This window comes from Pan troglodytes, chromosome 4, assembly GCF_028858775.2.
Source record: "Pan troglodytes isolate AG18354 chromosome 4, NHGRI_mPanTro3-v2.0_pri, whole genome shotgun sequence".
Lineage (NCBI taxonomy): Eukaryota > Metazoa > Chordata > Mammalia > Primates > Hominidae > Pan > Pan troglodytes.
The window spans coordinates 111,030,217-111,056,337 of record NC_072402.2 but is presented as its reverse complement, the minus strand read 5'-3'; the positions used below and the strand labels follow the sequence as shown (position 1 = coordinate 111,056,337).

Below are 26,121 nucleotides of genomic sequence, written 5' to 3'. Positions count from 1 at the left end.
GCAGCACAAAACAGACTACGACAGTACTCTGTACCAAGTTTCAGAGCATAAAAAGTATGACTTCTTTACTTCTTCCTTCTGGATTTCACACAGAATGTCTCTCATGGCCATACAGAACCATACAAGAAAGAGAACTCTGGGGAATATGGTTCCAGCTTAGCTGAATTTAGTACCAAGTCACCACAAAGCAGCAGCAAAACTCAGTGTAATCTAAGCCCTATTCATAAAACTATGGGTAAAGCAATATGAGATATTTTAAGAGTCTGGTAAAGAGGGTATGCAGTGGGAAAGATGTACTGCCTGTTTTCTGATAGATTTTTTTTCTACAAAGATTTGTATTACCAGGAAATAATGCTAGTATAAATTATAATGTTATGGATTCTGAGTAGTAACATATGTAAGTATTCTAAAACATAAAACATAACAGAAGTTTCATTTTCTAGATACAGCAGAGATAAATTCCTGAATGAAATAGCAATGTCTAGATAAATTCTGTGAGCTATACTACTTGGTTTTTAAAGTATTAATTATAGGTTTTATTTTTTATTAATAAAAGTATTAATTGATGTACATTAAAATTAATTATACTAGAAGAGAAGCCATGTGGACAACAGAAAGTTGATGAGAAGTAAAAGTAATCATTTGTCTCTGTCTTCCCTCATTTAAAAGGTCTTCACCAACTTTTTAAAATGTATTCTTGAATTGCTTTTAATATAGGGAACTTTTCATTTCTCCTTCTGCAGTCTTAACACACTACAATCATTATGGTACTTGCCAAATTTGGGGTTACCAAACTTTGATCTAGAGGATGTGTGCTAGCTTCGTGGTTAAAGCAAGGCTGATTGTTCTATGAGCACCCTCTTCTAGGCATTGTTCAGAGTCAAAGAACAAAAAATTCTTCAGCATACAGCATGCTTGTCACCCTTTAGATTTGCAGGGAATTGGGATAGGACAAATAAAATATTGGAATTTTGAGAAAAGGGCTAAGGAATGGCCTAGAATATAGGGTTGATTTTTTTAAAATTCAGAACATTGGCTGGGCACGGTGGCTCACGCCTGTAATGCCAGCACTTTGGGAGGCCGAGACAGGCAGATCACCTAAAGTCAGGAGTTCAAGACCAGCCTGGCCAACATGGTAAAACCACATCTCTACTAAAAATACAAAAATTAGCCGGGTGTGGTGGTGAGTGCCTGTAATCCCAGCTACTCAGGAGGATGAGACCAGAGAATTACTTGAACCCGGGAGGCGGAGGTTGCAGTGAGCTGAGATCACGCCACTGCACTCCAGCCTGGGCGACAGAGCGAGACTGCATCTCAAAAAAAAAAAAAAAAAAAATCAGAAATCAGAACCTTGAATTGTCACTTCCAAGTGATTGAGACTGATTTTTAAAAAATATGTATTGTAAATATATATGTAATACAGCCGGGCATGGTGGCTCACGCCTGTAATCCCAACACTTTGGGAGGCCAAGGTGGGCAGATCGCGTGAACCCAGGAGTCTGACCATCCTGGGCAACATGGTGAAACCATGTCTCTACAAAAAATACAAATATTAGCTGGGCGTGGTGGCACATATCTGTGGTCCCAGCTACTTGGGAGGCTGAAGTGGGAGGATCACTTGAGCTCTGGAGGTGAAAGTTACAGTGAGCCAAGATCATGCCACTGCATTCCAGCCTGGGCAACAGAACTAGACCCTATCCCCCCAAAAAGTGTGTATAATATATATATAATATATATAAATATTCTAAAACATAAAACATAACAGAAGTTTCACTTTCTATATACAGCAGAGATAAATTTCTGAATGAAATAGCAATGTCTAGATAGATTCTGTCAGCTATACTACTTGGTTTTTAAAGTATTATTAGCTTTATTTTTATTAATAAAAGTATTAATTGATGTACACTAAAATTAATTATACTATAAAAGAAGCCATGTGCATAACAGAAAGTTGATGAAAAGTAAAAGTAATCATTTGTCTCCTTGTCTTCCCTCAAATAGATATATAAATTTATAATGTATTTATGTAGATATATAAATACATGTATATGTGAATACATATATACATATATGTACATATATACATATATATAAATATATATGAAGCAAAGACATTTTGTTTTTATGCGTTTAGTTATCTAACATACCAGCTATCTGTGGGGAAGTGCACTGTTTCATGAGTTTTTCTGTAACATTTCAAATGATGAAGCTGTAAACACAGTCAGACTCATTTCTATGCAGATGAAGATGGTAATGTCTGTATTCTGCACCCTGCTGCTCAAGGCTGTCTTTTCCTTTGGATGACTTGGCTTCAACTTTGCCCATTTTAAGACTTAATTTTGTGTTTAATGCTTTTTTGCAAAAGTAATTTACATTTTTAAAGGAGAAAAAAATCATGAGTTGTGCAAATAAAATCATGCGAATTAAAAAACTGACATAGCAAGTTTTGCTCCTCTGTGTATCCAACAGTCAAAAACTCCAAGCAGCCTTTTTACTTTAGGCTGGTTTAACACCTGTGAATTGAAAATCGAATTAAAACTGTGTATTATGCTCATTTGCTATATGATCAAAATTATTAATATAGTCATTATTAACTGAAACTTGATACAACATTATTGGTTACTTTGGAGAATACTGCACATCCACACGTTTCATCCAATACAGAAACATCTTTAAAAGGTGTGTGAATAAGAGTTGGTGTAGTAGTGGTGAGAGAGACAGAGGTCTTCTTTTTGGTTTAACCACTTGATCAGCTTCTTGTGTTTCACATTAGTTTTTGGTTTGTTTCCCCCTTTTTTCATATCAACCATAAAATACCGAGGAGTTTTTTTGTTTGTTTTTACACTTTTCAGTTCCCACAGTCCTTATTATTCTCCCTCTTATTGAGATCTGCTACCTTGATGTTTCAGGGTCAAGGGATTTGAAAATTCTTAAGAAGAGTTTTCAGAAATCTTGAAATAAAGCAAAAAGATTACTGGGTGCTCTTTCAAAGTCGTATTAGATCCTCTAAGAATCAGCTGATATTTCAGGAGATGTAGCTTTGTTTGGCTATTTGCTATTAATTGAAGTCTAGAATCTGTAAAATTTGGATGTTAATTTGCAGAAGATCGGTAAGTTACTGATGACTTTTGTTTGGTAGAGATACAAACTACTTTTGCCCAGCATTGAAGGTAACCCCAAATGTTATATTTTATTGGCCCTAGTAAAACGGCAACCATTTTGTAACTAACTTTGCAGTCCTATGCCAGCATTATTTTTTTCTACTGGATTTATATTTACTAGTTTCTTCTATTCCTTTTTTTTTTTTTTTTTTTTTTTTGGAGACAGGTTCTCATTCTGTCACCCAGGCTGGAATGCACTGGCTTACTGCAGTCTTGACCTCTTGGGCTCAAGCAGTCTTCCCACCTCAGACTCCCAAAGTGCTGGGATTATAGGCGTAAGTCACTGTGCCTGGCCTCTTCTATCCTTCTTTAAATCACCTTTATTATCCTGCCAGTTAACTCAAAGAATTAAGTAAATCTTAGGAAAATACTTATTTATAGCCAGGGATGGTGGCACACACCTCTAGTTCCAACTGCTTGGGCGGCTGAGGTGGGAGGATTGCTTAAGGCCAGAAGTTGGAGGCTGCAGTGCGCTATGATCATGCCTGCACCCTAGCCTGGGCAACATAGCAAGACATTGTCTCAAAAAATAAAGGAAACATCAAAAAAGAAAGTTACTTACAAGTGGCTACATTTGGGGTAGTATTTGGAAATAGAAACTAAAAAAATTCTAAAGAAATGAGATCTTTCAAGGAGATTTCAAGATATTTACTGATCACTTTTTTATAGTCTAAGAGCTGTCTCAAGATGACGTTGTTGTCATCAGGAGTTCTCAAGGTGGTATTGTCATTAAAAATTATGCTGAATGATCTTGTATGTAGAATTCACTTGGAAATACCAGATCATAGTCAGAGGCAGTGGCTCACACCTGTAATCCCACACTTTGGGAGGCCGAGGTGGGCGGATCACCTGAGGTCAGGAGTTCAAGACTGGCCTGGTTAACATGGTGAAACCCTGTCTCTACTAATAATACAAAAATTAGCCGGGTGTGGTGGCGGGTGCCTGTACTCCAAGCTACTCGGGAAGCTGAGGCAAGGAGAAACGCTTGAACCCAGGAGGCAGAGGTTGCAGTGAGCCAAGATGGCACCACTGTACTCCAGCCTGGGCAATAGAGTGAAACTCCATCTCAAAAACAAAACAAAACAAAACAAACAAAAAAGCAGATCATGAAAAAAATAATAATTTCTACCTACAGAGAGAAGGATCCTTGAAAAACTTCAGTCTAACCTTTTTATTTTAAAAACAGGGATATGGAGGCCCAGATCAAAATATCCACCTAAGGACACACAGAAGTAGTAGAACCAAGACTGTAGGGTAGATTTCCTGACATCCGCTACTAACACTACTATATCCCTGTCCTGGTCTAGAGGATGTCCCTGGTTATTGGCAAGAGAAGGAACAGCTGCTGGGAGGAAGAGCTACTTCAGATCTTTGCTAGTGGACGCTGAGTCACTCTTCTGCTCTGCTCAGCAGTACTGGCTTATTTTTCTGATGTCTTCTAATCCTCTTAGCAGAGTGAATGTTCAGCCAGAACACCACCGTACAGATTGTTGAAATATTGACATGCTTTTGTCCCAGACCCCCCACTCTCTTGGCTACCTAGTCCCTCTGCCAGGAACCCAGAACCTCTCCACAGTTCAGCATCTAAGGGGTTAATGCTGGCCCTGCAAAGGGAAGAGGCAGAATTGCTACCAGCTGGCATCTTCCGGGCATCTGTTCTGGTTAGCTAGTGCGTATGCCACACTAGTTGTGAAATACTTTTAATATTTCTTCTGCCCTTTGGCAATCTGTTGGACTGAAACCTTGTTCAGGTCCATGTGTAGGACCTGAAGAAAGTGTTGGCACCAACAGATAGTGAGGTGGTAGGAAGCCGTCATATCACTCTCCTAATAATTGACAGTATTTTTAAAAATGATTCTATTGGATAGTTCAACAGAGGTTCATGTTTTATTCTGTTTCCTACTATCTTTCAGGTAAAGATCTCTGATAAAGGGATTTAGAAAAATTTCAAGTACACTAGAGGGCAGTGGTCCCATATCTAGACACCTGGCAATTACCACTTCCTTTGCATTTCTTTGCCTTTCCTTTCGTGTAGGGGAGGGGAAGAGGGGTTTTCGTCACAGAATACAAATGCCATTTATGTCTGAAGTATTTTATAAAAACAGAGTAGCTGCTTGGCAGCACCCTGTCTATCATTTCTTGTAGTTTCTTTTCCATCCTTCTTCCAATGACTTATCTCAGCATTAACATCTTAATGACTTTTTGCGTTTTTGAAGAAAAGGCGAAGGAGAGATAGGAAACATACTTTCCTACTTTGGGGTAGTAAGGTTTTCTATCTTTGCATCTTTGTATTTGAAAATAAAGTCATGAATTAAGAATGAGGGAGAAAAAAGGTACAGGAATGTATTCTTGTATTTTGTATGTGCAGAGGTATTAAAAGAATAAGTTTAGACAAATTAAATTTCACAGAGTTTAACTGAGCAAAGAATGATTCAGGAATCACTCAGCTCTCAGAACCAGAAGTGGTTCAGAGAGCTCTGCTCCATTACATGGGCGGCAGCATTTATGGACAGGACAAAAGTCAGGTACAGAAACTTGATTGATTACAGCTTGGCATTTGCCTTATTTGAATATGGTCTGATCAGCTGGCTGCCTGTGATTGACTGAGACTCAGCTATTTGTTACAAAACTATACTCCTAAGTTAGGCTTTCAGTTAGTTTATGTGCTAATTTAGATTGCAATTAATTACATGAGGACTCAACTGTCCTTATGTAATTCAGGCCAAATTTAGTTTGACAGAGGCAAAAGTCACTTAGATGACTGCACTGCTGCCCCCTTCTTCATGATCACCAAGGACAATTATGTTTTAGATCACTCAGTTTTCCTCTCCTGCCCCTCTTCTAAGTAGAAGGGAGCCCTGCTTTCTGGAGGAGAGGCTAAGCTGATCTATATACACTAAAGGGATGGACAGGAGGTGAGTGGATGGGGTAGGGAGGAGAGAAGTTCCATTGCAGTTGGATAGTATAATGGATTTCAAGAGGAGAAAGCAAAGAGACATTAAAAAGTATGCCAGTAGATTATTTGATGAAATATGAGACCTTAAATAAAGAATTGTATCTATTATTAATTACTTTTGGTTGTTGGACTGTTTCTTTGAAAGAGATAATCCTCTGAAACTAGTTTGTATGGCTTTCTGGATTTATAAAAGTTATGTATAGAATGAACTTGCAGACATTAGCATTTTCATTTGTGAGATCTACAGCAGTTGTGTTTATATATGTGTGTATACGTATATATGCATGTGTGTATACATATATGTATATATGTATGTGTGTATATATGTATGTGTGGATATATGTTTCTGTGTGTGTGTGTGTGTGTGTGTGTGTGTGTGTATAGTTTATTCACCATCTTTACTCTTAGGCCCAGGTGGGAGATAAGATGCTCTTCTTCCAATTCACCCAACTAGAGGCCTGGGTGGGAGGAAGAACACCTGGACCCTTATAGCAATATGTCCCCTGCAACAAAGGGACAGGAACTCTGCATTTCTTTTGGTGTTGCTAATATTCATTGGGGATTTACCGTACACTACATATTGTGTCACTTGTTTTGCGTAGATTATCTTGCTTAATCCTCACAACTTTATGCTGCATATATAGGTATGATCCCCATTTACCCGTGAGAAATTTGAGGATTACAGAGGTTGCCTGGCATGAAAAAGTGAGCATGTAGCAGGCTGAGATGTGAACCCAGGTTTGTTTGACTCCACAGCTTGAGTTTGTAGCTACTCATTTATGTGCCCCTAAGGGAAGGAGGGATGCTGCAGGCAGTGTCATTGGGAAATCATTTGTTCTTCCGACCCATTCGACAGGGTGCAATGCTGTCTCACACATCTGAACTGGACATGGGTTCCTGGTCTTATTCCTCTATTGGAACAGAAATGATGACCTGACTGTTCTGGGGATAGCCTGGGACATAAACACACATGCACACACACTGACTGGATTTTCACTTCTCTGATTTTGTATGAGATATTGTCACTGGAGAGTAATTAAAACCCCTGGTGAATTTATGTTGGGGCCTCCTAACACGATTGTGCAGTTATTTATCCTTAGACAACAAGGAGGATTAGCATTAAATGCTGAGAGAAATGCATCTGCCACGTTGATGCAGTTAGAGGCATCTATCAAAGATGCATTTGGAACCCAGAGACTTCATCCTAATTGCCGAGAATGCTGGAGGCTGTTTTCAGCTAGACGTAAAAGTGAAGAGGAAAACCATTAGTAGTAAGAGAGGTGGATCCCACATTAACTTCTCAGCAGATTTCTTCTGGGGCAGAGGGATAATCTCTTCCCTAGCCCTGTCCCACTTGTATCTTTTAGGTAATAGTCTCTGTCATGGATCAGGGCAAAACGTTTCCCTAGAGACAGAAGCAGGCAGAAGGAATTAATGTGTTCCTACGATTATTCCTATGAATAACTGGTCACGTTTGCTAAGTGTTTAGTACATGTAGGATATCGGTAGAAGCGCTTTGCCAGCATCATCTCATTTAATTCTCAGATGGCCAGTCCCTCTTCAAAGCTAACCCTCTCCACCCCTTCCTTTCTAATCTAACACTTACTGTGTCATTTATTTCTCTCAGGGGAGAGGTAAGTCGTATTTATAAGACTGGCATTTACATTAGCTCAAGAAGTGAATGTTGCCAGGTACAAAGGCAGAAAAGGATTAGTAGATCTGTGAATTATGGTGTCAATTATACTTGTATTGAGAATAAGAATCATTTGTTAGTTGTTAACATCTTATTTCATGTTTATATATGTCAGATTTATTTTTCATATTGAGGAATAATACTATTAGGTATTCCTAATGTTTTTCCTAAATATTCCTCATATTTTCCACACTGAGGTATAATAATGTTAGGTTGGTGCAAAAGTAATTGTGCTTTTTGCCATTACTTTTAATGGCAAAAACTACGATTGCTTTTGCACCAACCTAATAATTATTACTTAAAAAACCCAAATGTCAGCTGCTCTTTGTCCTTCAGTTTTCGTTTCTGTTCATTCCAGCTCTGTTTTCTCCTCATTGCAACCCAGACTTGGAACTTAGTGATGAATCTATGATCACAAAAGAATTGGTAGGCAATATCTTAGTAAGGAAAGAGTACATAGAGGATGAGATTTATATATATATATATATATTTTTTTTTTTTTTTTTTGAGACTGAGTCTTACTCTGTCACCCAGGCTGGAGTACAGTAGCACGACCTCGGCTCACTGCAACCTCTGCCTCCTGGGTTCAAGCGATTCTTCTGCCTCAGCCTCCCGAGTAGCTGGGACTACAAGCTCACACCACCACACCTGGCAAATTGTTTATTTTTAGTAGAGACAGTGTTTCACCATGTTGGTCAGTCTGCTCTCGAATTCCTGACCTCAGGTGATCTGCCTGCCTCGGCCTCCCAAAGTGCTGGGATTACAGACGTGAGCCACTGCGCCCAGCTGAGATTTATGTTAAATGTAAATCCCACCCCACAACACACACATACCTTTCTTTTCAAGCAAACAGCTTAAGAGTTTCTATTTGATACTTCTGTCCTCTAGAGATCCTCCTTTATCCCAGATCTGAAGCTTTTCTCCATACCTTTCCACCCCTCTCCCAAGCAATGCCGCTGCTTACTTACTCTTGTCTGCTTCCTTCTTTTTTGTTGGAGGGATGCAAATTTCTCTCCTAATATTATATGTTGAAATTTAGGAACCATTTTTGTTGCTAAACATGACATTAGCATCTTACGCTTTTACCATATGTGAATTATAAAAGCATTCCTTGCAAGGAAATGCTGCACTCTCTTTAAGAGATATTTTGGGGGAATAAAATTTTTATTTCATTATAGAAAAAGACCTTATTGACAGAATCTGAAATAAGGGATCATGTACAGAATCTTGATTCTAAATAGTTGAATATAATCTACCTTAATTCAGCCATTTTATGTTTAACATAATACTGGAATAGATTCATTACCATAGAAGATTATGAAGATAACACAGAGTGTTAAGAATGACTGAATCCATATAGTGTAGTGAGAACTATTGAAAATTCATTATAAACTTCATATAGCACTTGCTATGGGTTGAATATGTCCCCTCCAAAATTCACATTGAAACTTAACCCCCATCGTGGTGCTAATTAAGAGGTAGGGCCTTTTGGTAAGTGATAAAGTAATGAGGATTCCTTATAAATGAGCTAAAGGGAACTAGCTTAGGCCTTTTGGCCTTCCATCTCTTCTGCTATATGAAGACACAGCATTTGGCCTCTCCAGAGTATACAGCAAGAGGGCACCATCTGGAAGATCTTGGCACCTTGAACTTGGACTTTCCACCCTCCAGAACTGTGAGAGTAAAATTCTGTTCTTTATAAATTATCCAGTCTCAGGTATTTTGTTATAGTAGCACAAGTGGACTAAGACAGCACCCAAATGATACATAAATAGTATGTAATGATTTCTGTTATGTGTCCTAACTTTTCTTTTGCTGTGGAACCAGAAATAACCTTTAACCAGGTAGCCTTGGTTCTGTCTTGGTTCTTCTGTGTATCCCATATTATTCTTGTGTTGTCTTGATTCATACTTAAATGTGAAAAATTCAGACCACATCACATTCAAACACATTTTTCATACCTGTGCATATTAATGGCTTTAATCTAGACAAAACATCTAATTTATAATCAAAGATATAAATAAAACCCTAATTCATGTGTTTGCTTAATGCCTCTCTGCCCCTTACTCCACACTCACTGGCATCTCAGATTACTTTTTACAGTATGGTCCACATTCACAGCTTTCAGTTTTCCAGAGTTCAGATACATTAAGATCATGTGTCTGTTAAACCTTGTTGACTAAAAATGTTTCCAGTGAATTCAGAAAGGTAACTGTTGTATTAGAGGAGTAAAACCATGTCAGTGTTGGCTGTGGATCAAGGGTTTAAAATTTCTGTGAAATTCAACTGTGAAGTGACTCTTTTTAGAAGGAAAATATAGGTTTATGTTCTTGAAAGTCTGCTTTCAAATGGATTAAACCTTGATTGGAATGGCACCATATGCTATAATACTTTCCATTTAGCAAATGAGTTTCCGTTGTTCAATAAAGTAGTCAAGATTACCACCGAGACTGAAGTTTCTCTGAGCCCACAGCACTTGTGATTCTGCGTGATTGCTTAACAGCAGCAAAAGACTTTGCAGGGAAGTCTAGGAAGCCATATGAAAGTAAGAGTGGCTACTGTCCATGAGAAGAATTTCTATTTCAAAGTTAGATTTAAGTCAGTAAAAAAAAAAAAAAAAAAATGCTGCGAGAAGCCCAAGTAATGAAAACAATCAGAATGTAGTACACTTCTCCAGATGGGTTTTGTTTTGAGGTTGAAAATTCAGTTTGAGCACTCTTACTGTGTGAATCATTAACATTCAGTTTGTCTTTTCAAGCGCTGCCCCTATAATATCTTTCAAAGGGTTAGGATTGGTTAGAGTTTGTGGTAAGAAGGAAACACTGGGAATTCTTTCCCAATGTTATCACACAACACCTTTCATTCCCACCCCTCTAACTTATTTATCTCATTGTGAGTTATAAAAATGGTTCCAGGGCTGGAAGCAGTGGCTCATGCCTGTAATATAGACACTTTGAGAGGCCAAGGCAGGAGGATCGCTTGAGCCCAGGAGTTTGAGACCAGCCTGGGCAACATAGTGAGACCCTGCCTTTACTGAGATTTTTTTTTTTAATTAGCTGGGCATGGTGACATGTGCCTGTAGTCCCAGCTACTTGGGAGGCTGGGGCGGGAGGATCCCTTAAGCCCAAGAGTTTGAGGCTGCAGTGAGCTATGACTGCACCACTGCACTCTAGCCTGGGTGACAGAGGGGGACCCTGTCTCCAAAAAAAAAAAAAAAGTTCCAAAACTTCCTACAAAGTGAACAGTCTTCAACTTTTATTTTCCTTTTCTAATGAGGTAAGAAGGTAGGCTGAAATTAAGGAAATGAATGTTTGTAGAAAATGTCAGCTCAGAGTAACAGCTGCAGGCTTGGATAGATTGCCAGTGCTACCTTTAGATTCTTAGAAAGAAATAGAGGTAGTGTTATTCATGCCATCTATTTTCTTCTTTATATTTTCTGTATCTTTCAAATTGCCTAACATCAGAATTTATGGTTTTTATAATAGAGAAGGAAAAGTCTTTAAAATCTTAGGTTTAGCCAGTATATTTTACATATGGGCATAGGGATACTGGAAGGATACTCACCAACATGAAAACAATGTTTATCTTGTGTAATTTGGGTGATTGGTAGTTTTTTCTCTTTTGCACATTTACATTTCTTAATTTTTTGCAATGAATATTATGTGTGTAATAAACAAGGATTTTTCTACAGTGAATATTATCTGTATAATTAAAAATTATATATTTTTAAAAATCATGCTCACACCAAAAGTAAATATTTGTACTATGCATTTGTGTTTGTTATTCATCAACATTTTGATGTTGTTCTACTTGCCTAGCAAGTAGAAACTCTTTCCTAAATTTGGAATTGGATTTGGTGAGGTTCAGAGGCTGCCTTAGAAAGGATTCTGGGGTTCTATAGAAACCAGCAAAATCCTCATTGCTCTCTCCTGTCCATTTGTTTCCTCCCTTGCAACACTGCAGAGGCCATACCAGGCCTGAGTTTGGAATAATAGCAAAAGTCATACTAGTAACAATTAGATATTTATGTAACTCCTAATACTTTCAAATCTTTCCTGGTCATTCTTCTCTGAGCCTCTAAATAACTGAAAAGTAGATAGTAAGCCAGGCATTAGTGGTCCTTTCCACACTATGGCCCAAGTGAGATTTTTTATTAGAGACATTGTCTCGATATGGTGCCCAGGATGGAGTGCACTGGCTATTCAGAGGTATGATCATAGTGCAGTACAACCTTGAACTCCTGAGCTTGAGTAATCCTCCTGCTTCAGCCTCCTGAGTAGCTGAGACTGCAGGTGTGCATTACTGCTCCAGGCCCACGTGAGATTTTTGAAACAGAGAGAATTGCGTTAGTCTTCTAAAGATTCATGAAAGGATTCCCAATGTGTTAAGAATATAATTTAAACTTTTCACAAGAAGTCCTACCTGATATGGCTAAGACCACCTCTGTGACCTCATCTTTCCCATTTCCCTGCCGGAATTTGCTCTGGCCACACTGTCCCATATACAACTCCGGATCTTCCCTCTGCCATTCAGCTTTCTTGTTTGGGAATGCTGTTCTTCCTACCACCACTGCCACCACCTTCCACCCCAGAGCTGGCTCCATTTTATCCATTCTCAGCTTAAATGTCTTTTTCTCAAAGAAGCCTTTCCTGACCACCTGTTTAAGTAGGTATGTTCTCACCTTCTCACCCACCTCTCTTCTGTATTAGTTACCTATTACAGCATAGCAAATTACCCCAAACCTTAGTGGCTTTAAACAATAAACATTTATTGTCTCACCTAGTTTCTGTGGATCAGGAATCCAGGAGTGGCTTGGCTGGGTGGTTCTGGCTCAAGGTCTCTCATGAGGTGGCAGTCAAGTCATCAGCCAGGGCTGCAGTCATCTGAAGGCCTGACCAAGGCTGGAGAATCTGCCTCCAAAGTGGTCTATTGAAACACCAGGCAAGTTAGTGCTTGGTTAGTTCCTCATGATATGGGCCTCTCCATGGGGCTGCATGCATACCGTCATGACAGGGCAGCTGGCTTCCCTCAGAGCAAAAGAGCCAAGAGAGCAAGGCAGAGCTACAATGTCTTTTATGACCTAGACTCAGAAGTCACGCACTGTCATTTATGCAGTATCCTATTGGTTACACAGGTCAGTCCTATTTAGCTTGGAAGAGGTCTGTACAAGGAAATGAATACTGGGAGATGGGGATCATTGTAGGCTATCTTGGAGGCTGGTTCTTCATCTTGATCACTTAGTTTTCTAACTATTACCAATTCATTGCTTACTTGTTTCTTGTTTGGCTCCCCTCATTCATTAACTTGCTATCCTCTGTACCCAGCCCAGTGCCTAATATATAGTTGATGCTCAGTAAATATTTATGGAATAAGTAGGAAACTCTTATCTTTTGATAGCTGATTCTTTAAAACAGGAGGTAGAAATAGGTATAAAATCAACATTACTGGTTGATGTTGACTTTACCCAAGAAAGTTTAATTGAATAATTGGATGTTTGTAGGGGGAGCTGATTTTCTCTTTAATGAAACACTTTCATTTATTTCAGTCAAGAAATTGTAATGTGTAATTTTTGTTTTCTCATAATTGATTTCTTTTTTAAAGTTAAACTTCATAACAGATATCTTTTCTTCTTTTTCTGTATGATTTTATACAATCATGTTTCAATATATTCATGAAAAGAAGTTTTCATGCAGAAATAAAATAAAATTATAGTACAGCCATATTAGATAATCAGTAGGTAGGAAAAGTGTGCAGTCAAACTGCAATGGTTACATATTTACTTATAGACTTTCCCCACCAGATGGTAAAGTCAAGGAAGCCACAGGTGTGTATTCTCTATGTCCTTGTACTAAGTGTGGTCCACAAATCAGTAGCATCCACACCACCTTGGAGCTTGTTAGAACTACACATCATGGGCCAGGTGCGGTGGCTCACGCCTGTAATCCCAGCATTTTGGGAGCCCGAGGCATGTGGATCACCTGAGGTCAGGAGTTTGAGACCAGCCTGACCAATAAGGTGAAACTCCGTCTCTAGTAAAAATAGAAAAACTAGCCAGGCATGGTGGTGTGCATCTGTAATCCTAGCTACTTGGGAGGCTGAGGCAGGAGAATTGCTTGAACCCGGGAGGTGGAGGTTGCAGTGAGCCAAGATGGCACCATTGCACTCCAGCCTGGGCAACAGAGCGAGACTTCATCTCAAAAATAAAAAATAAAAATAAAGAAATACAAATCATGGGCATCACCCAGGACCTAGTGAATCAAAATCTGCATTTGAACCAGCTCTCTGGGATTTGTATTCACTCTAAAGTTTGAGAAACATTGCTCTTTGGTGCTTAACCCGGGCTTTGCGTTTGAAGAAGGCTTGTGAACTGGAGAAATAGGGAGCATTTGCTTTTATGCAGTCAAGTTCAGGAATAAAAGACAGCATCTTCTTAGAACTGAGGTGTTTCTAATTGAGAAGCTATCTCTCAATTCTCTAATTGAGAAGACTTTAAGTTTTAACTACAGAACATCACCATCCCCCTTGGGAGTTTCCTAATGTGGGCTCCGCACTTGCCTGGTTTATGCAGTTCCTCTCAGATCCAGAAGGCCGAGCTCTGACTTAGAGTTTACCTCCTTCCTGATCGCTTTCCTCCCTCAAATTAGCAATCAGCAGAGAACCAGTTGCTTCAGGTTCCAGAAACCAAGATCTAAAAACTGGGGTCAGATGTATTAAAATGGTATAACCTGGAAAATAATGCTTTTCCTTATTAAAAAAAAAAAGTTTTCCTATTTATTTTACAAAGAAAACTTGGTTTTTAGACTCAGCTATAGAAAAGATATATTTTGGTTTTATTTCTAGACTTCAAATTAAAAATAGAAATTCTATATTTTCAGATTTCAGTAGAAATAGAAATTGCTTATTATCCTTGTTTCTGTTTTCACTCCTTTATATTTAGCATTTTCAGTTGCTCTGAGGATATTTCACTAAAACAGCAAAATGATTACTGAACCACAAGTGTGTAGTGGAATATTGTTTCATGCCTATGCTTTTCCTTTTACATAAAAATGTACCTTTAGAAAATTAGAACAAACAATTGTGTCAACTAAGAAAGTGTAGGCTATGCTATTGGAAATATTTGAGAAAGTATCATGAGTGTTACATTGGTACTCTGCTAGAGGAAGGTGAAACAATTGGCATTCACATCAACTCTCTCTTCACATTTCCAAAATCTGGCCACATTATATTGTATTTAAGAGCAAGATCTCACCTATATACTAATTTACCCATCATGGGTTTCATCTAGCAATGTTTTTGTGCCAGTCACTGTGCCAGGCCTTAGGATTGCAAAAAGGAATGTTTAATATGTGAGGATATCACCTTTTTTGGAAGCAATAGTTTGGCCAAGGAACTCTGCTAATAATTAAACCAGTTGCTGGTTCCTGAAAATTTTAAGAGATAAGTAGTATGCTTTCCTAATTCTAAAATAAACATGTATTTCCTCAGAAGTCTAAATATTTGGAACATGTAGAGGGCCTGTAGGTTATCACCCTGCTTTGCCAGTTAATACTGTGTTCCTCCCAAGATGACATTTAAACAGCCTTTTTTTTTTTTTTGCAATGAGTCTGGTGCATTTTCTTAAACAGTCTTGTGTACAATGTTATCACCATTTGAAAATCTGTTTCCTGACATGAATCTGAATTTGCATTTCTTTCGGTTTCTATATATTTGCCACTTAGGATCCCTTACCCTCTCTGCTACTGAAATTCAGTTTTTTAAAAACAAACAACTAATGTGTGTGTGTGTGTGTGTGTGTGTGTGTGTGTGTGTGTGTATACTACATAGTAGGCTTGAATGCATGAATGTGGGTTTTTTCTGGGCAGACAGAGTACATGCTATAAAAAAAGCCAGGATACTGGTTGAATTTTTGCAAAAGTTTATATACGCTAATAAGCATACTAGTGAGTCAAATTATAGAAGATTAGGAAATAAAATATCTTTGAAATAAGAATGCACAAATATCTTTTGATCATTCTGTTTGACACATGGAGTTGGGTTTTAGTATTTTATGGTGATGATCTTGGTACTGTAATAGCCATGCTGTTGTTCTGTGTTTTTAAATAGAAGTAAGGAGAAGCCCAGGATAAAATTATGCTAAGAAATAACTTTGGGGCCTCATATGGTCATTGGGGTTTGCCCAGGAGTAGGCAAGGCACTAAGAACTTCCAGCCGGTCTTCTCCAAGGCAAAGTTTTGCAAGAGGGAGAGGCCTGCTGTGGCTTGTACAATGATATCCCATAGTTTATCCAGGAAGCCTGGTAAACAATATCCAGTAGTTCCTAGAGCCAACATGTTTGAATGCTGTTACACATCAACATCGTGTAAGATTTTTAGCTCTATGCTTAATTTTGAGTTTGATCTCATATTTGTTATATATAAAATTTAATTGAGCCATGCATGGAAACAGGCATCTAGTTTCCTTCAAGTTGAATTTTGGTTTGAAAAAAATGATTAGATCCAATCACTCCCTTCCATCTTCCCTTGATCCAGCTCACAGAAAATGCTCAGCCAATGGGAACATGCTTTCCCAAAACAAGGCCAGCATGCCACAGGTGGAAGACACAGTGAATACAGGTGGCACACCACATGGCATCAAATAGGACAGTATCATACGACAAGAATAGAATTCCCTTTATAGTTCTCTTCCAGTCCTTATGTTTACATCAAGAGAAAAGCCTCATTTGGGTGCAAGAAGTTCACTAATACCTCCCTGCTTCTCAGAGCTCTCTTTACAAGGAAAAGGCCGGCCCCAGGATCAAAGCTTTGGTAAGCAACAGTATTTAGCTAGACTAAATTTACTTTTACTTTTACAGTTGCGTTCTGCTTATGCCACTTACAGTTATTTTCCATTAATAATAGTGTTAGAAGGCTTGGCACAGAGGTTCACGCCTATAGTTTCAGCACTTTGTGTGGCTGAGGTGGGTGAATTGCTTGAGCCCAGGAGTTTGAGACCAGCCTGGCAACATGGCAAAACTCCGTCTCTATAAAATGTATAAGAAATTAGCCAGATGTGGTGGCGTGTGTCTTGTAGTTCCAGCTACTCAGAAGGCTGAGGTAGGAGGATCACTTGAGCCCAGGAGGTGGAGGTTGCAGTAAGCTGAGATCACACCACTGCACTCCAGCCTGGGCAACAGAACGAGACCCTGTTTCAAAAAAATAATTAAAATAAAATAGCATTATAAAATTTTCATTTTTTTTAACTTTTATTTTAAGTTCCGGGGCACACGTGGAGGTGTGTTACATAGGCAAACTTGTGTCATGGCACTTAGTTGTACAGATTATTTCATCAGGTATTAAGCCTAGTACTCATTAGTTGTTTTTCCTGATCCTCTCCCTCCTCCCACCCTCCACCCTCCCATAGGCCTCAGTGTGTGTTGTTCCCCTCTATGTATTCATATGTTCTCTTCACTTAGCTCCCACTTATACGTAAGAACGTGCAGTATTTGTTTTTCTGTTCCTGCGTTAGTTTGCTAAGGGTAATGGCCTCCAGCTCCAACCATGACCCTGCAAAGGACATGATCTCATTCTTTTTTATGGCTACATAGTATTCCATGGTGTATATGTACCATTTTAAATAAACATTTTGAAGTATAAATCCATCAATTTAGAGAATCATGTTAAGTAGATTAAAGCCCAGATGGTACATAGTCTGGCAAAAGTTGTAAAGGTGATATATGAAAGACTGCCTTGGTTAGCTCTTATGTAGGCTTTGGAGTTAGTTAGACTTGGAATTTGCATCTCTGTGGGCACTTACTAGCTTTGTGACTTTGGGGAAATTGTTTCATCTCTCTGAGCTTTAGTTGTCTTCATCTCAAAATGGCAATAACAGTGATGTCATGTTTGTAAAGTACAGTGCTTTAAAAAATGAATGTACTCAAACTGTAGCTCCTTCCCAGCTAACTAAACTCTTCAAGACTTAGTTATATCTAATCTACACCACAAAACTCAATCCATCTCCCTACAGTGCAATATCAATAATTGGAAATCCTCTGACCTCCACCTCTTCATAATTGATTTGCTTCCTTTTTTCCTTCTTATATGATTCATAAAGCATTTAGGTCTCCCTCTGCATCTTGTGATATTTAAACTATGTGAAATCTTAAATCTGTAAGACTGTAATTATGACGGCTGTAATTATATCCTGATCACATTTTTCCTTTTGGTATTCACAAAATGGTCTGGAATTTCTGGGCCATCTGGGTGTTCTGAAGTAGCCAACTTAGTAGTATACCTTTTTCCATTTGCATCTTCATTAGCCCATCCACACTGGCATTGTTGAAGACATGTGGATTGCATTTACAATTTACGTGGCCATATGCTACAATGCCATTTTTAAATTCTATTTGCGGAACGAAGGTTTTATGGAAAACATTTTGCTCCAGAATTGTGAATGTGCTTAGGAATATCCGTGTCATACATCATGACAGCTCTTTCCCTGTCATCACATGTACTCACCTCCTTGTTTGAAGTACCTTCTTTAGCACCTGGCCATAAACATCCCTTTATGATACTATCAGTCATGAAACAACTGCTGGTACACCTGTATGAATTTTAGTGATGACCCATTTGATTAAATAGGCATGGCTATTATAGTGTCATATACTCAAATAAATCTACCAGTGTCCATTGTAATATAATGCAATAAACTCACTTTTCTAGCAAACTCAGAAATTGCAAGCCAAGCCCCATGTGGACCCAAGGGTCTGTTCATTTCACATATGGCCAATTCCCTGAAAGGAGATGTTTGAATATAGTTTTTTTAAGTAGGTTAGCGAACAGAAAATTTAATTCATATGCTAAAGTGTGTCAGGCAGCTGAGTTCCAGCATTCAGTTCATCATTATTTTGAACTGTGGGTTTAATCAAGTTCCTTCACTTAATCTGAATGTTTGTGTTCAAAACCTGGTATCCCGCTTTAAGGAAAACCCTCACCTTTTATTTCTTTTCGATAGTCCCCAGTTTTGTGAAATCTGATGAAGACAGCCAGTGAAGTGAATCTAATTTGGGTGGTTGAATAACTAAAAGGAATCAGGAAGCCTGCATAGTGTTGCTTTCATTAAAATAGCTTTGTCCAAGTAGACATTTTTCACCATACTTTTGCATCTGTTTCAGTGTCATTTCCATTTTGCTTTGCTTAAATTAAAAAGGAATGCTATTAAAATTAAAACTTGGTTTTAAAAATACACACACACACACAAACATATATGAGCAAATCAGTGGGTTGGGCTGAATGCTATGTTATTTGACAGATTTGCATGTCTCCTGATGGTGGGGGAGCAGTTTGGTTTACCCTCTTTGATACAAAGCTAGCATATGTTCAGAGCTGGGCATCAGATGTAATAGAATTACGCATTGTGTTTATGAGACCCTGACTTTTATATCCCTGTAGATGTTCATTCATTCATTTTTCAGATAGAAATTAAAGGTAGAGATTGCAGATTAGATGTGCCAGGGCTCATGTGGGCTATGTGAAATGTAGTTTCTCTCACTCTTGGAACTTATTGGATCATGACAGAAATATAAATGAGCTCTAGGAGAATATTCAATCCTTATGAGAATTCGTTTCTGTCAAGACATGGGTAGTGGCTGTGCTAGCAGATGAGGCCTGCAAACTTCGTTCTCTTTTTCTTGGTATTTGTTATTGGTATTTTAATTCAGTTAGCAGTGCAAAGGGTCTTAAGCAATATTATCAAGTTATAGCCTTTCAATCGTGAATATGACTTATGATAAGTAGACTACTTAATATAACATATCTCTTTCTTTTTTTTTTTTTTTTTTTGAGACAGAGTCTCTCTCTGTCGCCCAGGCTGGAGTGCAGTGGCATGATCTCAGCTCACTGCAACCTCTGCCTCCTGGGTTCAAGCGATTCTCCTGCCTCAGCCTCCTGAGTAGCTGGGATTACAGGCGTGTGCCAATACGCCCAGCTAAGTTTTGTATTTTTAGTAGACACCGGGTTTCACCTTGTTGGTCAGGCTGGTCTCAAACTCCTGACCTCATGATCTGCCCACCTCAGCCTCCCAAAGTGCTGGATTACAGGTGTGAGCCACCATGCCCGGCCAACGTGTATCTCTTGAAGGTCTACTTTGTACCTAGTTGTTTTGGGCACTTCGAAAGAAGAAATGGCCTAATCATCCCAATCTTCTGCGGTCTTTTTTTTGAGACAGGGTCTCACTCTGTCACCCGGGCTGGAGCGCAGTGGTGTGATCATGGCTCACTGCAGCCTCGACCTCCTGAGGCTCAGGTGATCCTCCCACCTCAGCCTCTTCAGTAGCTGGGACTACAGATGCACACCACAATGCCTTGCTATTTTTTTTTTTTTTTTTTGTAGAGATGGGGTTTTGCCATCTTGCCCAGGCTGATATTGAACTCCTGGGCTCAAGCAATCCTCCTCCTTCAGCTTCCTGAAGTGCCAGGATTACAGATGTGAGCCACTGCGTCTGGCCTGCTGTCATTTTTTTTAAAAAGGAGCACATGAAGGGCATTTGACCCTTTTGGATGCTGCTGAAATTACTTAACATAATTCAAACGACTTTCTATGTTGGCTGTATGCAGCAGAACTTAGTATTAAGTTGAACTATTTAAAATTGTCAACGTCTTCTCTTTTTGTTCTATTAAAAGCAATTTCATATGATTTAATCTAATACCTATAACTTATTGAGCACCCACTAGATACATAACTATATTTAGTACGTAAAGAATATTCAATTTCTAATAATAAAACAGGCAGTACCTTTGGCAACTGCTGTTGAAGAAGAGCTATGGATACTGTTAGGAATTTGGGGGTTCCCTAGCAGGCATGAAGGGATGAAAAGAATTGAGGACCAGAGATAAATTTGGGATTGATATTTAACATCTTCTAATCTTTACCTTAAAAGCACCTCAGCCAATAGTAAGGATCACAAACTTTATTTGCAAAGAACGTGAATACTGAATAGAGTTTATAATGTATTTCATCATAAAACAGTTTCTTATTTACTGATGGAGAGCAAAGCTCTTGGCAGATTAACTCTACAAATCAAGAGAATATGAGAATCAAAGGCCAGAATCCAGGATAATGAGCAAAACTCTTGGAAGAGCACTAAGACCAGTCCTGCTGGACTTTTGAACTGACTTCCCAAAGTGAAGGTTATGACCCAATGGAGGCTGGGTGTGGTGGCTCACACCAGTAATCCCAGCACTTTGGGAGGTCGAGGCAGGTGGGTCAACTGAGGTCAGGAGTTCGAGACCAGCCTGGCCAACATGGTGAAACCCTGTCTCTACTAAAAATACAAAAATTAGCTGGGCATGGTGGTGCATGCCTGTAGTCCCGGCTACTCGGGAAGCTGAGGCAGGAGAATCGCTTGAACCCAGGAGGCAGAGGTTGCAGTAGGCCGAGATCGCGCCATTGCACTCCAGCCTGGGTGACAGAACAAGACTCCATCTCAGAAAAATAAAAATAAAAATGACCAAGTGGGGTCAAAGGTGGAGAGTTCAGGGTTCCCCTGAAACTCCTTCTTGGACCATGTCACCATGAGCACTCAGCAGTACTCATAATATCCGGCTCTATACTGTGTGGAGTTGAGCAAAAACAGTTCTTTCAGGTGAAGCTGCTGACACTAACAGCATTTACATGCCCTTTTCTGATTTTGAACAACTCAGGACCTGCAGGGAAATGGAATTCCCATAAAAATCTTTAAAACTGAAGGACACAGTCATCCAACCTTCACTCCCAAGTCCATCCAAATTGTAATTAGAAAAATGAGCTCTTATTTGTCTATTCTATCATTTTAAAACTCCAATTAAAGGCAAAATGAAGCCCCATGATTTTTAAATTATACTCTATCATTTTGCCTAGAAAATGACAGATTTTATACAGGCCTCCCTGGGAGGTTTGAGAGAATCTGGAATATCTGTTTAGAATTATAGATACCTGCCAAGTGCAGTGGCTCACACCTGTAATCCCAGCACTTTGGGAGGCTGAGGCAGGAGGATTGCTTAGGCCTAGGAGTTTAAGACCAACCTGGGCAACATAGTGAGATCATGTCTCTGCAAAAAATAACAATTAGCCAGGCATGGTGGCCTGCACCTGTGGTCCCAGCTACTTGGGAGGCCGAAGAGGGAGGATCACTTGAGCCCAGGAGGCCAAGGCTGCAGTGAGCTGTGATCACACCACTGCACTCCAGCGTGGGCAACAGAGCAAGACTCTGTCTGAAAAAAACAAACAAACAAACAAACAAAACAAAAAACAGAGGGAGAAAGAAAATGGCAGATTATTATACAGGTCTCCCTGGGAGCTTTGAGAGAATGTGGAATATCTATTTAGAAATATAAGTATCTTTCCAGACTCTCTGGAGTCTTCCACCAGATGATGCATAAAGAACATCCCTAGTAAATAGGAACCCAAGAAAATAGCTGAAGGCCAATACTGATCTGTGACTCCTGCATTAGGAGATGGACTTCCAGAGTAGAAAGTGCCCCAGATCTCTTTTCTTTAGTTGCTCGCCATTGCCACCATATCTCCAACCCTCCTTCCTCCCCAACCACCGCTATCAGATATGACAGGAACTCTCAGGCCAGAATAGGAGCCATAATTTCCTCAAGCTGATTTTGCTTTCAGTGAGTGCAATTTGGCCTTCACAGAACTCGATGTTCCTTCTCTACACGTTTTTGTTGTTTGTTTGTTTGTTTGTTGTTTTTGAGACGGAGTTTTGCTGTCACCACGCTGGAGTGCAGTGGCGCCATCTTGGCTGCCTGCAACCTCTGCCTCCTGGGTTCAAGCGATTCTCCTGCCTCAGCCTCCCGAGTAGCTAGGATTATAGGTGCGCACCACCACAGCCAGCTAATTTTTTGGTATTTTTAGTAGAGATGGGGTTTCACCATGTTGGCCAGGCTGGTCATGAACTCCTGACCTCACGATTCACCCGCCTCGGCCTCCCAAAGTGCTGGGATTACAGGCATGAGTCACCATGCCTGGCCCCTTCTCTACACTTTTAAAGCACATTGCTCATATTTCTCTGGGTTAACAAGGAAGTCTCTTTTTTGTGTGTCTATCTTCCCCACTAGACTGTGAGCTTATCAAGAGGAGGAATCTTGTGTTTGTGTCTCTCCAGTGCCAATCAGATTGCTTGACACAGGCTCATTCATTCATTTAATCTCTCAATCATTTATTTATTCCCAACTGAAACCTCTCAATAAATGTTCATTGACTAAATAGATGGATAAATAAATATTTTTTTCAGGACTAGATTATGAATTTTATGGGCAAATTTCAAGGTATATATATGAGAAACTCCCTACCCATTTCATAGCAAAGTAAGCATGTGAGAAGAATAACTTGTATCCATCTTAAAACCATTCAGTAGTTCTCATAGTTCTTTGGATCAAGTCTTAAACCCTTCACATCATCTACAAAGCCTTTCATTTGTTCCAATCACTGCCTATCATCCCAGCCTCATTTCTTTGCATTCTCTTCTTTATCTCCATTCTCCAGCTGCATTGACCTTATAAGTAACTCAGCATCTGTACTCCTTCCCTACAGGGCCTTTGTACTTGAAGTTGCTGTGACTTGAACACCTCTTTCCCCTACCCTTCACCTGGTTAACTTCTGCATGTCTTCCAGATCTTAGGTCAGACATCTCTTCCTTAAAGAAATGTTCCTTAACCTCACTCCCCACCAGTCTATGTCAACTCTGTTATATGTATTCATATTTCTGTATTCCCTGTCCTTCAGAGTAGACATTGCAGTTTTATAGGTTTTTTTTTTTTTCAGACAGAGTTCTGCTTTGTTGCCCAGACTAGAGTGCAGTGGTGTGATCTCAGCTCACTGCAACCTCTGCCTCCCAGGTTCAAGTGATTCTCCTGCCTCAGCCTCCCCAGTAGCTGGGACCACAGGTGTATGCTACCACACCCAGCTAATTTTTTGTTTGTTTGTTTTTTTGAGATGGAGTCTCGCTCTGTCAGCCAGGCTGGAGTGCAGTGGCGTGACCTCGGCTCACTGCAAACTCTGCCACCTGGTTTCAAGCGATTCTCCTGCCTCAGCCTCCTGAGTAGCTGGGATTACAGGTGCCCACCATCACACCCAGCTAATTTTTGTATTTTTAGTAGAGACAACGTTTCACCATATTGGCCAGGCTGTTCTCTAACTCCTGACCTTGTGATCTGCCCGCCTCAGCCTCCCAAAGTGCTGGGATTATAGGCATGAGCCACCACGCCCAGCCTAATTTTTGTATTTTTAGTAGAGACGGGGTTTTACCATGTTGCCCAAGCTGGTCTTGAACTCCTGACTTCAGTGATCCACCCGCCTCAGCCTCCCAAAATGCTGGGATTACAGGCGTGAGCCACCATGCCCGGCCAGCTATTATTTTTTTTTAATGATTAAGCAATGTGTCAGTTATCTGTTGCCACAACAATGTTGTGTAATTTTAAAAGACTATAAAATATCAGTGACATTCACCAATAAGTGTTTATTGCTCATGTATTTGGGGTCAGTTGCAGGTCGGCAGGGCAACTGCTGTTCTTGACTGTAAAGCCTGGACTCACTCATATATCTGAGGATAAGCTGGCTTGATGGCTGATCTGGCCAGACCTTGGTTTGGGTGACTAGAGCAACTGCTGAACCTGTCTCTTATCCTCCAGAAGGCTGGCCTAGACATGCACTCACGTTAGCGGCAGATATGTAAGAGGAAACATGACAGACTCCTAAGGAGGAGACATGGGCATACCATTAATTCCATCTTATTCTGTTGGCCAAAGTTAGTCACATGGACAAGTCCAGAGTCAGAGTGGGAGGGTACTACAAAGTTATAGGCAAAGGACATGTTTACAGGCATGGGTAAAGTATGGGGCCATCTTTGCATTCTACCACAAACTGACTCTAAGTTTAACTGAAGACAATGATGGTGTACCTCTTTAATTTTTTAGAGACAGGTCTTGCTCTGTCACCCAGACTGAAGTGCAGTGGCTTGATCACAGCTCACTGTAACCATGAACTCCTGCATCCAAGTGATCCTCACTTCTCTGTCTCTCAAAGTACTGAGATTTACAGGCATGAGCCACTGTGCCCAGCTGGTGGACTTCTTTTTAATTGCTATTATATCTCTAGTACCCAACAAGATACTTGGCACATAGTGGGTGATAAATATTTTTTTAATGAAGGAAGGATGGAATATGAAAAACCATTAATTTAATGCAGTTGTCTCAAGGATCCAGAGAAATGTCCACTTTTGAAGGAGGTTCCCACCTTAAGAAAGATAAAATAAATTAGTCCAATATTGTTATCCATTTTGTGTTTTTTCAAATTCCCAAATTCTCCCAAATAGTAGCTGTTTGCATTTCAGGGTTAGCTTTTATTTCCCATGTGATACATTTCCCTCTCTATCACTAGTGACAGTAGTGGAAGGTGTTTGAAAAATAATTTCAAATGAAAAAGGTGAGATATGAACTATGTGAAGAAACAGAACAAAAACTTAATAATTTAGATATGAAAAAAAGTAGTTTTCATTAGTTTGGACAAAGGTTTGGGCAAGCTTTCTCATATGTCATAGGCTTTATCTTCATTCATTTGTGCTGCTGTAACAGGATACCACAGACTAGGTGATTTATAAAGAACAGAACTTTATTTCTTAGCGTTCTGGAGGCTGGGAAGTTCAAAAGCAAGGCGCTAGAAGGATTGGTAGCTGGTAAGGGCTGCTCTCTGCTTCCAAGTTGGCACCCCTGTTGCTATCTCCTCTGGAGGGGAGGAACACTGTATCCTCACATGGTGGAAAAAGCAGAAGAGCAAAAGAGCACTCCATTCAACCTCAAGCCCTTTTGTAAGGGTATTAATCTCATTTATGAGAGTGGAGCCTTCCCAAAGGCCACACCTCTTAACGCTGTTCCATTGGGGATTAAGTTTCAATATGAATTGTGAAGGGGACACCCTCATTCAAACCATAGCAGGCTTCCACATAACAGGCTCTGAAGGGCCAAGAGTAGGCTGCTGGTGCCTTCAAATCGTGTATTCCTTATAACTGGGAAAATAAGCCAAGTATTTCAGAGCCTGGTTAGTTCTAGAATATGAAATTCTAAAATATTGATAATGGTATGAAACACAGAAGAAAGAGAGAGGAAGAGAGGGAGGGAGGGAGGGAAGAAGGAAGGAAGGAAGGAAAGAAGGAAGGAAGAAAGGAAGGGGGAAGGGCGAGAGGGAGAGAGGAAGAAGGAATGAAAGAAAGAAGGTGAAAGGAAAGAAAGAAAGGAAAGAAATGAAATGTATTGTTAAGAATGTGTAACAGACCATTTGATACAGCAATACCCA

The 26,121-nt window shown here is 39.7% G+C and overlaps 1 protein-coding gene and 1 long non-coding RNA gene across 3 annotated transcripts in view; one reads left to right on the top strand and one right to left on the bottom strand.

Annotated features, from left to right (window-relative positions):
- Positions 1–12,670, bottom strand: part of LOC129144007 (uncharacterized) — a 57,019-nt gene extending 44,349 nt beyond the window's left edge. The window contains exon 1 of the long non-coding RNA XR_008548056.2: positions 12,590–12,670. This is a non-coding gene — a long non-coding RNA (uncharacterized LOC129144007). The remainder of the gene's footprint in view (positions 1–12,589) is intronic.
- MCC (MCC regulator of WNT signaling pathway) overlaps positions 1–26,121 on the top strand; it is a 463,570-nt gene that overhangs the window by 149,825 nt on the left and 287,624 nt on the right. The gene's annotated exons all lie outside the window — the stretch shown is intronic.